The 16,820-nt window shown below is 40.7% G+C and overlaps 1 long non-coding RNA gene across 3 annotated transcripts in view; it reads left to right on the top strand.

The window, feature by feature from the left end:
* Nucleotides 1-16,271, top strand: part of LOC140201893 (uncharacterized) — a 34,128-nt gene extending 17,857 nt beyond the window's left edge. For all 3 annotated transcript variants that reach the window (XR_011886977.1, XR_011886978.1, XR_011886979.1), the window contains exons 2-3: nucleotides 3,296-3,469; nucleotides 12,863-16,271. This is a non-coding gene — a long non-coding RNA (uncharacterized lncRNA). The remainder of the gene's footprint in view (nucleotides 1-3,295; nucleotides 3,470-12,862) is intronic.
* Nucleotides 16,272-16,820: the final 549 nt, after the last annotated feature.

The raw sequence follows: 16,820 nt of genomic DNA, 5'->3' as shown, positions 1-16,820 counted from the left end.
TGAAGACTGTTTGATGCAGATTGGTACCTCAGACTGCCGAAGCGAGAGATTAAAGAGCTCATTGACCACTCCAGCCAGTAGATCAGAGACAGCTCTTTAGTACTTGGCCAGGTAGCACGTCTGGGCCAGATGATTTTCATGGGTTCACCCTTCAGAGGGGTGCTCAGACGTTGGCCTCAGAGACTGAAATGACAGGACCATCGAGGGATCTGGGAGTGCATGAAGTTTCCTCCATGGCATAGAAGGCATTGAGCTCACCTGGAAATGAAGCTCTACTGTTGCTTGATTTAACTTTATAAGAGGTGATAGCATTCAAGCCCTGCCACAACTGTTGAGCACCCTTTATTGATTCAAGTTTAGTCTAGAATTGTCACTTTGCTCATGAGATGGTTTTCCAGAGTTTGTAGCTGGATCTCTTGTATCTTCCTTGGGCACCAGACTTGAATGCCTATGATCTGGTCCTCAGCAGATTGTGGATCTCATGGTTCATCTATGGCTTCTGGCTGGGGAAGACTCTGAATGATTTTGTGAAGACACACTCCTCTACAACTGTTTTAGTAAATCCATGACAGCCATTGTGTATTCATTCAGATCCACAAATGAGTCCTTGTGAACAGCCCAGTTCACTGACGCAAAACAATCCCATAGCCGCTCCTCTACCTCTTGCAACCAAGTCAGTCCACAAAAAAGGCAGAGGGTCTTATTCAGTTACCGAGGAAGGAAAATGAAATCAGGAAAAGTAGGATTTCTTTTGATAGAGCAGAACAGTAACTAACAGTAACAGTTAAATATTAGCCTTGCAGATCATGCATCACAAAGATCTTGCAATACTGGATGGTTTGAAGCCAGCTAAAAGAACAACTTCCACGTGGGTTTGAAGGGATGCATGACAAATAAATAATCTAGAAACTTATCCATGGTTGGTAATGTTAAATCTGCTGTATAATTTAATCAAGGTGCGTACCCTTCCACTGAAATTCACTCTGCTGATGGAATGGATGCTGAAGCAATATATAACACATCAAAGTGACGATATAATGTATTTAGCAGCATTGAACAGTGATGATCTTTCAATGTAACAAAATCATGATCATTCGCTTAGAAAGGATGGACAGCCAGCTACAATGTGGACACTGGAGATTGTGTCAACTCCTTGGCTCCTTGTGCAGCCTACTTTCTTTGAGCAATACTCAATACTTTCACCATATTTACAGCATGAGGGGGCCTGGCTGACTTCAGACACCTCTGTTTCACCCTTAACACCACCCAGTTTTTTGAACTGGCCTCACTTGCGATAGATGGCGACTTCAGCTGGATTTATAAAGATTTGGGCTGTCCAGCAGCATTCCAATTGGAAAACTGCTAGGAATGTTCAGCATCATTATATCCCAGCAATGACAGGCTAATCCCCATCCAAACTCAATCAGAACCAATTGGAAATTCATGAAACTAAAAGGCCATATCAAGTGTCTTCACCTCCCTGCAATACCATGTATACGTTATTAACTTTTGACATGTTTAAAAAATCCTTGCAGGAGTCCCCGCAGGAATGTCAGTTTTTCATTGAAAATGTTCACGTTAACCTACACTGTTCCACTAAATATTTTTGCTGAAAGTTTTGTCATTGGAATATAGAGGTAGCATTCTTCTCTCTCTAATCCTCAAAGCCAATTAATAAAATATTTATTTATAATTTATAAAATATTTTATATTTGTAGGCATACTGCACAAATTGCAGCCTGTCTGCACATCATTACATTTTAAGACGTGCTGACCAGATAGCTTTTCATTTCAAAACCCCTGGACAGAGGCTGCATTGTGCACAGACTGATAGCACCACAGTTAAACAAAAGAAAGTCTGTCAAGGCATTGCTGAACCGCTCAGGAATGTGAAATGCTGCTCAATGCTATCACAGGTACTTTCTTGACCTTAATTTGCACAGGAGGCTTGTTGGGTCTCAGAATAAAAACTGTGCACATTGGAACATCAGGATTTCTTGTTTTCACAAACACAAGCTGATCTAGAAGTGGTGGAAGAATAACTTTCCATATGGCTTTCCAAGTCGGTCACTCACTCACAAGAGGAAATTGTTGGAGGCTGTGTTGTACCCCTTGTCAGATACTTCATAGCATATTATCATTCATTCAAAGAATGTCTGAGATGAACCATTTGTCACATGCTTTTACTGAAGTATCAAAGAAATCCAAAATGGAAGGTGTCTCAATATTAAAATGTCCTTTGTGTAGTAAATTACTATTTCTTAGTGACTGGTCCCAATTTAACTTGTTTCATGAGAGTGATAAGATGAATGGGATGAAGGAGAAAGGGAGTGGTGATGATTTGGGGTGGGAGTGAAGGGAGACCACAATTCTACCATCTGAATATTGTTTCCTTTTTCATTCCAAGGCCATTAGCATTATATCTAAATATGGACTCCTTCCCGAAACCTACGGGAATGATGTGTCTGAGGGTTTGAGAAGAAGAAAAGGAAGCAGTGAATCGTGAAGGGGCTTTATGTTGGCTTAGAACCAAAGGCAATAACAGCAGGCAGCCTATGGCTGGGGCTGTCTGGTCAGGTTTTGATAGGGTTTAATGTGAGTATGACAAACAGAATGCCTGAAATTTAAATGGAAACTGCCACTTGGCTTAATGTTACATTCCTTCACATTGTGCCAACTAAAACAACTAGGGTTAAAATCATGATAAATCCAAACTTTAATTCTTAAGTAATATTGAGGGGTCCGCCTGTTGAGACTAGCCCCAAGATCAGCAGTTAAAATGGTAACAAGCACACTTGCAGCAGCAGCAAATCATTATTTTTGACCTTCCTCATCCCCCACATTGCCCAAAGGCACTGTTAAAATCAGGAAAATGGTGCAAACATTAGTGAAGAGTTCCTTGACTGTAAAATAAGAGGAGTTATTAAGGCATATTTCTATGTAAAGAGCCAGTGATTTGGCAGATCCCTCCAACTCAATATAATTCTGAATTTATTTATTCTCATTATTATTGGAATTAACTTCTATTGCAAAGTATAACATGACTTATTTTAGTTGGCCCTTGTACTTCTATGAGTATATTGAGAAACCTCATTCCGGCATGTTCTCAGTCTAGCACTAGCATGCCACCCCTAGTCTCTAATACAAGCCTCTTTCCAATCTACCTATCCCCACCACTCAAAGGTTAGCAGTCCTCCTCAAAAACGAGACATACTTCTAAGCCACAGTGGCTAATATCTTAACTCAATAGTTTGGCTAGTTGATCTCTGAGAAGTGAACCTTTGTTTCTCTACAGGGAATGTTTTTCCATCTTCTCTAATCATCCAGTCTCTCCTCTGTGGATCTTGGCTGCAAATTAACAATGTGGCAAATGAATGAACATTTTCCTACCATACAACAGTGTTTCTACTTCAAAAATACTTTGGCTGTAAAGCACTTTGGGACACCCTGAAGTTGTAAAAGACAATAGGTAAGCACATAGTTTTTAAAGTTTTTGACATTGCTCAAGGCTTGAATATGTAAGTGTTTATTCTCTTTTTATACTGTTGGTATCTGAGCTTATAAATTATGGATTGATTGATCTGAATTAAAGAAACATTGTTTTGCTATTTAACTTATAAGTACTGTAACAATTATTCTCCTGCTCTTATTCTTTATGTTCTAATGCTCTTATTTATTAGCTAAGATTAGGAATAATGTTGAGGATAGCATCAAAGTTATGCAGCAGTATCAGGCATTAAAGAATTCTCAAATACCACAGACCCATCTATTTGGTCTTTAAGAAAGTCTATTGTAACCAGTGATTCTCTTCAATTTATGGGATTATTCAGTCTCACAATGGAAAACAGATCCTTAACAAAGAAAAGTATTCATTTATTCTTCTGCTATTTGCATCATCAGTGATGATGGAAACATAATCCAAATTTGTCAAGGAGCCAGAAGACTGGTTGAGCTTCTGTTCTACACGTATCAAGCTACTACATACCTTACATAGCCATCTTGCAACCCTTGACCACGACTCCATCAATGAGTTATGGTCAACTACAATGCAATGACACACACAGCATCAAGAGCAGAATGAGATACAGTGGTGCTGTGTCTGTGAAGTGCAGCCGAAGTGTTTATTTGTCTTTGTGGTCTTTAAGTGCATGCTACAATGACTCCTGAGCTCAATTCAAAATATATATTTTCTCCATTTATCCATAAATATCTCACATTGTTGGACAAACAAATTTGAAATATTACATTTTTCTGTGTGTTCTGTAAGGATATAATAACTTTAATCTTATCCAAACCTCCAGTGTCATGGTTCACAACGATTTAATAAAATAAAAAAAAGCCAAAGTCTGTTACCTGGGATATTCTAGTTATGTGACCTATGAACTATCGTGTGGACATCCCCATTGATCTATGTGCAATGTCATCCAAAGGGCATTTGAGATGTCAATAGTAAATTGCAAATGCTTCAAATGTTAAGAAGTAAACATACATCCCTCAAAAAGGCCCTGCTAATTCCTTGAGAAGCAATGTATACTAGTGCATGACCTTCCTGATTAAAGAGTGTAACAAAGGGTGGTTACCAGGCTGGGTTGAACCGGGGTTGTTATGGTGAAATTCAGTATCTTTAACCAGTGGACGACCAGAGGAGATGTAAACCATAGACCAGGACTCAAGTGCAGAGAAAACCAGAGATGAGGATGGAGTTGAAAGAAAAATCTGTACTTCAGGATTAGTTTGTGGGGACCTCAAGAATCGCCACACACAGACTGAAGAAGTTCAAGACTGAGTGAGCGAAGACATTCTCTGGAGAAACAAGCAAGGCACAGATGCACTGGTATCTAAAACAAGATACAGGTGGAAAAAATCAACTGGTAATCAGGGGAAGAGGAGCATTGGATCTTGGCAGATTCCTGAACCTCCTAGTGATCAAACCAAAGTATGACAGGACCACCTCGCTAGACCTAGCACCTGACAGCCCAGGGCAATCTGGGTGATGACACTGGAAGAGTCTGATCCGGTCTGAATCCAGGAGGTCATGGGAGAGAACCCACAACCTTTCCTCTGGGCTGTAACCGTCCCAATGCACTAAATGCTGGAGCCAGCCATGAACCAGACAGGAGTGCAGAAGCTGACAGATGGTGCATGACCGCTGAACATCACCAGGTCTCGGGATTGGTGCTAGTGGACTGCACTGAAGGGGTTTTAGATGGGAGACATAGAAGGTGGAGAGATATGCATTGCATGAGGTAACTGGAGACAGTAAGTGACTGTGTTGATCTGACAAGGAACCTTGAACGGCCTAATGTAGCATGGCGCCTTTTTCCAAGACTTAACCCACATCAGGAGATCCTTTGTGAGAGCCAGACACTCTGACCAGGATGGAACAAAGGCCCCAGCTGCTGTCGACAGTTGGCATGTGGCTGTTTCTGCTGAGAGGCCTTCAGCAAGGCTGCCCAGCTTTCTTCTACTTCTAGTGGCAACAATGGGCCAGTTGTTCAGCAGCTGGGACCCCCACCTCAGACACCTGCTTTGGAAACAGAGGGGATGGATAACCAAACTGACACTCAAAGGGAGATATACCTGTGGAAGAGTAGTGCAGTGTTATGAACAAACTTTGCCCAGAGCGGGTATCACTCCAAGAGGATGGGTTGCCCAATGCAAGACCCCTCAGGGACTTGTCCAGGTTCTAGTTAGTCTTCTCTGTCTGCCCATTGGACTGGGGGTGAAATCCATTGAGAGTCTGACTGTAGCTCCAATGAGCCAACAGAAGGCTTTCCAGAAGCAAGAGGTAATCTGAGAGTCTCAGTCAGAAACAACGTCTTGGGGAAAGCTGGTGCTCCCTAAATACATGATGCAGCTAAAATTTGGCCCTCTCTGGAGCTGAGGGAAGCTGGGGTAGGGGTACAAATTGGAGGCCCTTGGAGAACCAGTCCACCACCATAATCATAGTGTTTCCTTGTGATGGTGGCAGACCAATAATGAAGTCCATGGGGATATGGGACCAGGGACTGGAAGATATGGGCACTGGGTATACCAGTTCCTATGGACATGATCTCGATTCCTTGTTCTCAACATAGATGTGACAGGCTGAAAGGTATAATTTAACATTCCCATCCATGCCCAGCCTCCAGACTGCCTGTTGATGAACTCCGCTGTTCAAGCAGTCACTAGATGTCCTGTGATACATGACGCCTGCCCCCACTGTAACGCACCTAAATGGAGAGAGTGCAAAGACAACCATATGGGTTGTTCCCTGGGTCTGCCTCCTGCTGTTGTGCTCTCCCGAAATGGTCTCAACCTCCCATTGATCAGGTGCCACCAGTATGGACCTCGGGAGGATGCATTAAAGTGTTTAATGGATACATTAGACATTTACTTTAGGGACAATGGTGAAGAGAAACTTCATATACCTTCAGTGGTTTGATGATTCAGAAATAGAAAACGAACCCCTGATGGCCTTATTTTCAAAATTATAGTTTGTGAAGGCAGACTGACTTTGAAAATGGTGCAAGACTTTTATTAAAGAGTTTTATCTTCACAATTTTTAATAAGGCAGACCTACTCAATGTGACTTTGACTGATTTGCTTTACTCTACAGACACCATTCTAATTTCCAACCATGAGCGCATGATTTTGATTGTGTGCTGCCCTGTATTAACATATGGGAGGCTACTCATTTAAACTGATGACAAAGTTTGATCCTTTTTGTACAAACAGAATACTCAGCATCCAATTCAACTTCAGTGAATTCAATAGCCAAATGTTCCTTCAAGCACTGGAAGAAACTTTCATCTACTTCATTTTTCTATGTCATCTACAAAGTATTTTTATAAAATGTTCAGAGTGGACCTAAAGAGACAGAGGAATGTACATTTATTAGTGTTTAGCCTAGTGAACATACTGTTTTCACAAAGTCATCAAAATCCTAGCAAAGTACTCAAAGGATGAATTAATCCAACTGACAGACTTATAATAAGGCTCTGGTCTGAACTCATTAACACAAGTGACTTCCACTTAAGTTATCAGTGCTGCATTTGAAATTATAAGCAAAAATTGACATGTGATGTAAAATTTATTCAAATCTGTCCTAACAAGTATATTGTCCTTGAATATGTTTTTTTTTGGAATCTGTGGATCACTAGCAAGGGCAACATTAATTTTTCATCTCTAATTGTCAGTGGTGGTGAGTCACCTGCTTCAACAGCTGCAGTTCTTTTGGTGAAGATGCTTCCACAGTACTGATGAGTAGGGTATTCAACAGCCTAGTCCCAATGTGAAGAAGAGATAGACATCTATTTCCAAATTATGATAATATGTAGCTTGGAAAGGAATCTAGAGGAAGTAGTGTTACCATGCACTTGCTATCACTGTCCTTCTTGGTAGTAGAATTTGTGGATTTAGGAGATGCTGTCAGAGTAGCCAAAGTGAGTAAGCACAGTGTATTTTGAATTTAGCACATACTACAGCCACAGGACAACAGTGTCAGGAGATTCAATAACTATAAAATGGGTTCAGATTTATCCTTGATGGTGTTGAGAGTGTTTCTAAAGCTGCACTCATCTGGGAATTCATGCTGTAAATCTCCTCATTATTTCCTTATAGAATGCAGAAAGGTTTGTGGTAGCAAGAGGAGAGTTGTTCACAGCAGGATACCTACTATAGCATCTGCCCTGTTCTTGTAACCACAGTCATCATACGATTATGAAGGTTGAAAAGGTCAGTGTGTCAAGGCCCGAGGCGAGGGACAGGCCAGTTTAGATCGCTGCACAGAATATGGGACTCTCTTTGCAAACTTGTTCCGAACGCTACTTGCTTGCGGTTACTGCTGGCATTATGTAATTATTTTCTTTCTGCACAATGGGTGTTCGATGGTCTTTTTCTTATATGAGTTATTTTGTGTCTCTTTGTTTTGTGGTTGCCTGCTGGAGACGAATCTCAAGGTTGTATAATGTACACATACTAAATGTACTTGATAGATTTAGTATGATATGATAATAAAAGTACTTTGAACTTTGAATGGTTTTATTGAGTTTCTCTAATTTTCTCTTAATTCTCCCTTCTTTGAATTGACTACTACCCGTCATATAGAGAACAGAATTGAAGTAAATGGATCATTTTCATGCTGTTGCTAGTGGAGTGCACTACGGATCAGTTAGACTCTCAATTGATTACTATTTATAATGTTTTCAATTTTGCCGAGGATACAGAATTAGGCAGAAATACATATTTGTGATGAGGATGTTGTGGTTCTGCAACAGGATGCAGGTAGATTGAATAACTGGGCAAAAATTTGTCAAATGGAGCTTAATGTGGAGAAGTATGAAATCATGGACTTCAGTAGAAGATTATTATCTATAAAGGCAGATTATTATCTAAATGTAGAGAGAGTGCAAATGAATGAAATTCGCAGAGTATTTCCCAAAATGGGAATTTTTATGCATGAATCACATAGAGTTAACAGGCAGGTCCAAAGTGTAGTTACAAATGGCATGCAGGCTTTCATTGTGAAGAAGTGGTAGTATAAGGACAGAGAGGTTTTGTTACAGTTGTATAGGGCATTGGTGACACCACATCTGGAATACCGTTTTGATACCTTTGCCGAAAAAAACATATACTGGAAATGGAGACATTCCAAATGAGATTCACCAAACTAATCCCTGGGCTGAGAGGGTTGTCCTATCAAGAGCAGCTAGGCAGTTTTGGTCTGTTTTCCTAGAGTCTCGAAGAATGAGAAATGATCTTACTCAAATATATAAGTTCCTAAGAGGACTTGACAGGATAGATGATGAGATGCTTTCATTAGTGGAGGAGTTATAAGCAAGGGCATATTACTACAAAATAAGGGGCCGGTCATTTTTTTTTAAATTAGATTTTTTTTTCTCCCAGATTGTAGTGAATCCCTGTGATTCTCTGAAAGTAAGAATGCTGAGGGCCAGAGCTTTAGATACACTTAAGATGGAGATAGACAAATATCTGAAAGATCAAATAATTGAGGGAAAAAAGGGAACTGGCCACTAAAGAGGAATTGAGGGCAGCATGGATCAGTCATGATCAAATTGAATGGTAGAGCAGACCTGAGGGTCTGAGTATCATACTGCTGCTCCTATTAGAGTTAATAGATTTTCAGTTGTTTTCCTGGCTACCAAATATAAAGCATAAAATTTTGGTTCATTAAGGGTTAACTTTAGGATAAAGTTATTTTTATAATCAATATCTGTAGTGTGCAATTGTAAAAGAATCGAATGAGCAAAGCTAGCAAATACTTGCTTGGGAAATATTGTCTTTCATTGAAGAGATCTTGAAATCAATTTTTTTAATTTTCTAATGTGAATGTTATAAACCAAGAATGGAGAAATTCTTCACATTAAAATCCATCACACTGGGAACCCTGAAATTATATTAAGCTCCATTCATTAGAATTGTCAGCCTTATTTTTAATTCTGATGTAACTTGATTCAGACTCGGATGAGTTGTCATTTATTCCGGAATCCAGACAGACCTAGTGCACCTCAGTTTCCAACTACACTACTTTCACGTGACCAGTCTTCCGATTATGGTGAAGGAAAAAAATGCCCGTGAAAACTCTTTTGGAGCAAAACAGGGAATCTTCTGGAAAGAATATACTATACTCTTGGAATCACGTGGAAAAAGGAAACATTCTTCACATAGTAAAAGAATGAATATTGTAACTACCCTGGAAGTGACATTTCCAGCAAAACCAAATTCCCGGTAGATGATCGATTTTAGTTCCTTCCAACATAGTTGTGTCTGTCATGGAAAAGCTGAAAATAATGCTGAGGGTAACATATGCTAAACTAATATTCCACAAACAAGTGCTAGAACTTAATGTTTTAGCTTTTTTTTCACCACAGTCCTAAGAATATTATAACAGCTGCTGATTTGATTTAATATATGCTTCTGGTTGTATGCACAATAGACTACCACTTTCATAGAAGCAGCAACCAATTTTTGACCAATAGTGAAGCTATAGTTGGTCCAACTCAAAACAATCTCCAATAGCAGTCACTTTAACCCCTCAACTATAAAAGAGATTCAGTTGTAGATTTGTGCAGTTGATTAATCGATTCTCTGATTTGCTGTCAGAAATAAAAGGGGAAGAAAGGAGAAATCGTGGCAGTTCCATGTCCTCTAAAACCAACCATCCAAAAGGACTTTCAGATAAATTGATGGTGTTACTCAATGCAGTTAAAATACAACAAAAGTGCAAAGAAATAAAACAGTAATTTTACACCTACAATTGAAAAGCACTTGTAAACTGCTGAGATAGGGCTTATGTACTTAATTTCCAAGGTCAGTTTCCTGCCAGTTTGAATAACACTGCCTGTGCCATCATCTTCCATAATGAGATCACGTCCACTGTCAGTGGCACCATATTTCATATCAAGAGCATGTGCATTGAACATTCAGCGGCAACTTTATTAGGTACTCCTGTCCATCTGCTCATTAATGCAAATATCAATCCAACCAATCATGTGGCAGCAACTCAATGCATAAAAGCATGCAGACGTAGTCAAGAGGTTCAGTTTTTGTTCAGACCAAACATCAGAATGAGGAAGAAATCTAATCTAATTGACTTTGACTGTGGAATGGTGCCAGACAATGATTATTGGGTGGTTTCAGGATCTCAGACACCGCTGGAATTTTCTAGAGCTTACACGGAATGGTGCGAGAAACAAAAATCATCCAGTGAGCAGCAGTTTGGTGGGTGAAAACGCTTTTTTAATGGGAGAGGTCAGAGGAGAATGGCCAGACAGGAAGGTGACCGTAACTCAAATAACCACGTGTTACCACAGCGGTGTGCAGAAGAGCATCTCTGAATATCCAGCCTTGAAGTGGATGGGCTGCAGCAGCAGAAGGCCACAAACATACACTCAATGGCCACTTTATTAGGTACGGGAGGTACTGAATAAAGTGAGCATTAAGCATACATGCTAATTTTTGTATTGAGTCTGTGTACTATCAGCAGCACTGCCATTTGTTCTGAACTGTAGAGAACTGCACACTCTTGAAAATACTGCCTTTTGCACTCAGTGGGTGTTTTGTCAGTAGCCACTTTTCCTATCGTGAGTTTGTGCATTTTCTTCACTGATAAGAGTTTACTCTCAGAGGTATGTCTTTCATGCTGAGAGTATAGGCAACATCAAAGATACTGGTTTTCAGCTTCTGATATTTACTCAAGATGTTGTTTGCTCTCTCAAAGGGGTAGAATTATCCCGTTGCACTATAGGGTAGTGAAGGCTGGTTTTCCCTGTGGCCAAACACATATATAAATCCATCAATAGCATTAGTAAATTATAACAGATATCGAACTGTTATGGTTTGTGTAGTTTGTTATTTTGTTACTTTGCATTGTTTGTCATTTTCTATACTTAACAATATTTCATTGTGTTGTGGCAAAATTTCATGTCCTGATTTTCTTTTCAACTTCTTCATTAGCGTTCAAAAGCAACCCTCTTGCTCAAAGTGTAAGGAAATACCACTTCTATTTGGATCCATGGAGCAAAGCAGCAGGGTGGAGGTGTTTGAGCCAATCTTACCCATACTGACTGTTCAGCAGAGTTTTCCAATTTGCTTAGCTCCCAGGTTCTGTCCCCACAGCCCTATAAAAGATTTCTACATGAGTACATTTCCAATTACCCTTTAAAAGTAACCAATAAACTTTGTTCCTTTATGTTCTTAGCCAGAGGATTCCTGCATTCAACAAATATTAACAAATACTATGACCTTTTTTTCTTCTTTGTTCCATTAGGTTACTACTACGTTGACTCAGGCCTAGGGGGCCGGCATCGGGCCTCCATTAGGTTCCTCCCCTGAAACTCAGAACCTCTGGTTTCTGCCTTGATTGCTGCTATGAATAGCTTCTCCATCTTTACAGACTTGTCCAGTCTGAGGATCAGTGCATGTCTTCTGGAGAATGAGGCAGACTTCATGGTGAAAGAAAGAGGACAATAGGGAGCCATGAACAGAACACAGGAGGAACCAGATAGAAAGTGGCCCGGGGGGGGGGGGGGGTTGGGGGGGGGGGGAGAGAGAGAGAGAGAGATGTCAAATATGAGCCAAATATTAAGCTCATACGCCTCCTCTGCTTTATCATTTTGTATATAATTTCAGTCATCCCTCGACCTCTCCTATTGACATATTTCCATTATTTTATTTCTGCTGTGTGTTTACAACATCTCCTTTTTGATGGTCTCTCAATTTTTTAACTGTTGTTTTGCCTCCTGATTTTTGAATTAAATCTCATTTATTACTTACATTTACAATCAGCTTTCTTTCAAAGATCATTACTATATTATTCCATACCCTTTTCTATAATTACTTTACTTATCTTATTTTTTATTTATTTCTCCAAATAATCTCCGGGTAATATCTGCTGACTTGCCCATTCTATTGCTCAGACTGATAGACTGTGAGGCCACTTTTACATGAGAGGATTGGCATCCTTAGTGACTTCCCACACAGGGTGGTGAATCTCTGCAATTCTCTACCTTGAAGGAATTCTGGAGACCGCGGATCATTTTTCTGGAAGATTGGGAAATTGAAAGCTGTGTGAAACTGGCAGAGATGTGGAGTCTGCCATGATCATATTGAATAGTGGGACAGGACTAAGATGCCCTTCCTGCTACTGTCCTTTCATATTTCTGTGTCATCGTGAGTTTACATTGCTTTAATCATGTTTTATTTTTAAGGCCAAAATTCACTATGTCTGTCAAAAATATCTTATTTATTATTCCTTTACTGGGAAAAATAGATCAGGTTAATGGAAGTTAAATTAGTAAAGATATCTGTATCTATTTTGCTGAATGACAATGCAATTTGTTACTCCTGCTTTTTCATTTAGCGGACAGCCTCCTGAGAAGACAAACAAGGGACTACAGTACATCAAGAATTCAGGAATTTTTATTTATATTATACACCCACATTTTCAGCCATACAGAGATAAAGTGCAAGGTTATTGTGACTGAGTCAATTGTTGCACTATGACAGAGGTCCCCAACCACCAGGCCACAGACCAGTTCCAGGCCACAGAACATGTGCTACCGGGCCACGAGGAAACAATATTATTTGGCGGTATGAAGCGATATGAGTCAGCTGCACCTTTCCCCATTCCCTGTCACGTCTACTGTTGAACTTGAACGTACACGAGGTCATTACCCATCTGAGGTCATCAATCGGTATGAGTAAAAAACAAACGTCGCTTGAGAGTTTCTTTGAAAGAGATTGAAGATGACATAAAAGGCCTAATGATGATGATAATGCAGAGACAGCAAAAATAAAGAAAACTTCCTCTAACAGAAAATACGACAAGTCGTACATAAAATATGGCTTTATTGCGACCAGCGACTCGCATGCTCCAAGCCCCCTGTGTGTGATATGTGGAGACAAGCTGTCTAATGAGGCAATGAAGCCCTCAAAACTGCTTCGGCACCTTGAGTCCAAGCGCCCTGCACTTAAAGACAAACCTGTTGAGTATTTTGAGAGGAAAAAATGTGAGCAAGCGGGACAGAAGCAAATGCTGAGAGCCATCACCTCCACAAATGTTGCTGCTCTGAGAGCGTCGTACTTAGTGACTATCTGTGTGACATCTTCAATCTGCTCAATGAACTCAGTTTGTCACTTCAGGGGAGAATGACAACTGTCAAGTTGGCAGATAAAGTGTCTGCTTTCAAAGCGAAACTGTAATTGTGGGGACGGCGAGTGGACAGGGGCATATTTGACTTGTTCCCAACATTAACTGGGATTTTGAGAGAGACTGAGGCTGCACCGTCTTTCTCACAGCTGGTGTGCGATCACCTAACTTCACTGTCGGCAGAATTTGAGCGTTACTTCCCAACCGCAAATGACCCAAGACTTTATGTCCAGTCGCAAATGTCCCCAGTGAATCATCCATGTCAGCGCGGGAAGAAGATCAACTCCTCAAGCTTGCAAATGACGGTGGGCTGAAAAGTATGCTTGACATAACATCTCTGCTGGCATTCTGGATCAAAGTCAAGGCTGAATATCCTGAGATAGCCATGAAAGCACTGAAAACGTTGCTTCCATTTCCAACATCATATCTCTGCGAAGCAAGATTTTCTGCAATGAACGCAACGAAAACTAAATTGCGGAATAGACTGGACATAAAGAACCCCCTTCAAGTATCGCTGTCTCCCATCACCCCTTGATGGGACCGTCTTGTTGCAGGGAAACAAACCCAGGGCTCCCACTGATTCACTGATGATTGCAATGATTTTATACGTTCAAACAAGGAAAATATGCGCTGTGTGTTTAATATCCAAACGTTACTTAAAATGTTATGATGCTATTGACTTATAAGTGACATCATTGGCTTATCACTATATTCATGGGAGGAAAATATGTGCTGTCTGTTTAATATTAAATTTGTTAGATAAACCCTTTTAGAAATGAAATTGAGTGTATTATTAGCCACTTACAAGTGACTTATAGTTTCAACTATATTCCAGTCGCAATTAACAACCCACCTCCCGGCTGGCCGGTCCGCAAGAATATTATCAATATTAAACCGGTCTGCGGTGCAAAAAAGGTTGGGGACCCCTGCACTATGACCCCACCAAGAGCAAAGGACTATGTTAATAAACAGATTCTGCCGACCTCCCTGAATCTAACAGACTGGTTTTCAAGCCAACATTCCAAGTATACAACCTACAAGCTCTTTATGTAGATTAATTATCCATTCGGGGCTCTGCCAGCGGTGCAGCTTGACAACTACCTCCAGGATTCTATTGCCATTAAAAACGCTGAGCTTTTGTAGCTGGAAGTGTCGACAATCTAGATTTATGTAGATACTGGAAGGATAAAATGTAGTTATTCCAATACCAAACCCAAAGTTATACCTTCACTGGATTTGAGGGAATTCTGTTCACGTTTGCATTCCAATTCCTTTCATCAGATCAGCTGGATTGCAACTCTGCCCAGATCTTGACTGCAAAATACCACAAGGTAAAACCCCAGATCATAGAAGACAGCCACCTCATTATAGTTCTAATATTCTTTTAGACACTGGAGTTTATTTGGCCCATTGAGTTGATGCAGGCCCGCACACTAGGTCATAATTGGCTCCTTGTTACCTATGCTCTCTCACATCTCTATCAACTTCCTCCAGATTTTCCTGCCAGTCACTTATTCTTGGGGTAGCTTACAATAACCAATTAACAATAAATCTATGGAAAGTGGGGGTAAACCAGAGCACTCAGAGGGGACCCACACAGTAATGGGAAGAACATACAAATTCCATACAAACAGCTCCAGAGGTCAGGACTGAACCCAAGTTATAGCAGCTGAAATATCCAAACTAACTGCTGCAGCATTGCATTGCCCTGTGATATACGTACTTTGTAAATCATAATCACTTAATATGCAGTGGTGCAAATTATTCATCATTTTTGCACCAATATAGGCCGGCAAATGCTGCAGATGCAGGTAATTGAGATCACAATACCTTTTCAGTGTTTTGTCCCCTGAGGAAATAGTAGATGTGGCCAAAGAGTTTCACATTGTATTGACTTCCACGCACAGGTTGATCAGTCACTGAAACCAAAGAGATTTCAAAAATTCCCCGTCCGCTTTCTGGGGATGAAAAACTTCCATGTTTTTGGAATAGCTTATTCCCTCTACCATCAGATTCCTGAACAGCCCATGAACCCGTAAATACTACCTTGTTATTCTTCTTTAGGGGTGTATGGGGTGTCAGGAAGGGGTAGCACCTCTGGTGGGGGAACATGTCGCGTCCTTTTCAAGGTGGTTAGTCAACCTTTGGTCCCCACCTGGCACTCAGCTCTCACCTGTGGCTCCCCATAGCTGTTTGCATGCGACAGCAGCCACACCCCGGGCAACGGCTTCGACAAGCCGGCTAAACCAGGTGAGGGTAGCTGACGGGTCTCAAACCCTCGGTGAGATAGGGAGTTCTCTATCCCAGCATGTGAAGACAGACTCCGGCGGATTGAGCGGACAAGACCAATGGAAGGTCCAACGGTCAAGAAGGCGGTCTCTGCAAGCGTCGTGGAACGTGTAGAGCAGGACAAGACACAGAAGACATCCTGGTCATCCACTGCGCCTAGTCCCATCTCCAGCCGTCTAGACTCTGTCTTGCCACTGGATCCAGATGGGAAATGGGAAGAGGGAGTGAGGCTGACACTGCGCAACTCTCTCTCACTTAAATCCAAATGACGCGCTAGTCTCGACACCATCATAATGGTGTTGAGGTCCTCATCGACGTCAACGATGGACGAACAACAACATTCTTCTTTAAAACTATTTATTTTTGTAATCTATAATAAATTTTGTGTCTGCTCTGTACTGCTGCAGACAACACACTGTACGTCAGTGATAATAAATATGATTCTGATTTTGATCATCTCACTGCAGAATGTGCCAGCCTGTGGGAGGCAAAATAAACTGGAAAATTTACGGTGTTTAATATTTATTTAGTGTTTGTGACTACTAAAAACAATGCACTTATTTAAACACATTAAAGTTACAAAAATAATGAAAATAACTAAATAAAGTTCAGAAATGCTTTCCATTTACCTTCCATTACATTTTTACAGTCACAGGTGGAGTAAAGTGGAGAGGCCAGAAACAAAGTGTATCTAACCGCCCATTTCAGCTCATTAAAGAAAGTGAGTTGCATCATGACCATGGGTCCAACCACACACCAAATATGGAGCATTCTGATATTTCTGCTATAGTGGGCATCCATGTAAGTCTGGAGCACATGTAAGTCTCAAGCTAGCCCCTGTTCTTTTGGTCTGAGTAATCTGGCCTAATGCATTTGGACT

The sequence above is a fragment of the Mobula birostris genome, chromosome 1 (assembly GCF_030028105.1).
Source record: "Mobula birostris isolate sMobBir1 chromosome 1, sMobBir1.hap1, whole genome shotgun sequence".
In the NCBI taxonomy this organism is placed as follows: Eukaryota; Metazoa; Chordata; class Chondrichthyes; order Myliobatiformes; family Myliobatidae; genus Mobula; species Mobula birostris.
The sequence above is the reverse complement of the archived record's forward strand: the minus strand, read 5'-3'. Positions and strand labels throughout refer to the sequence as shown.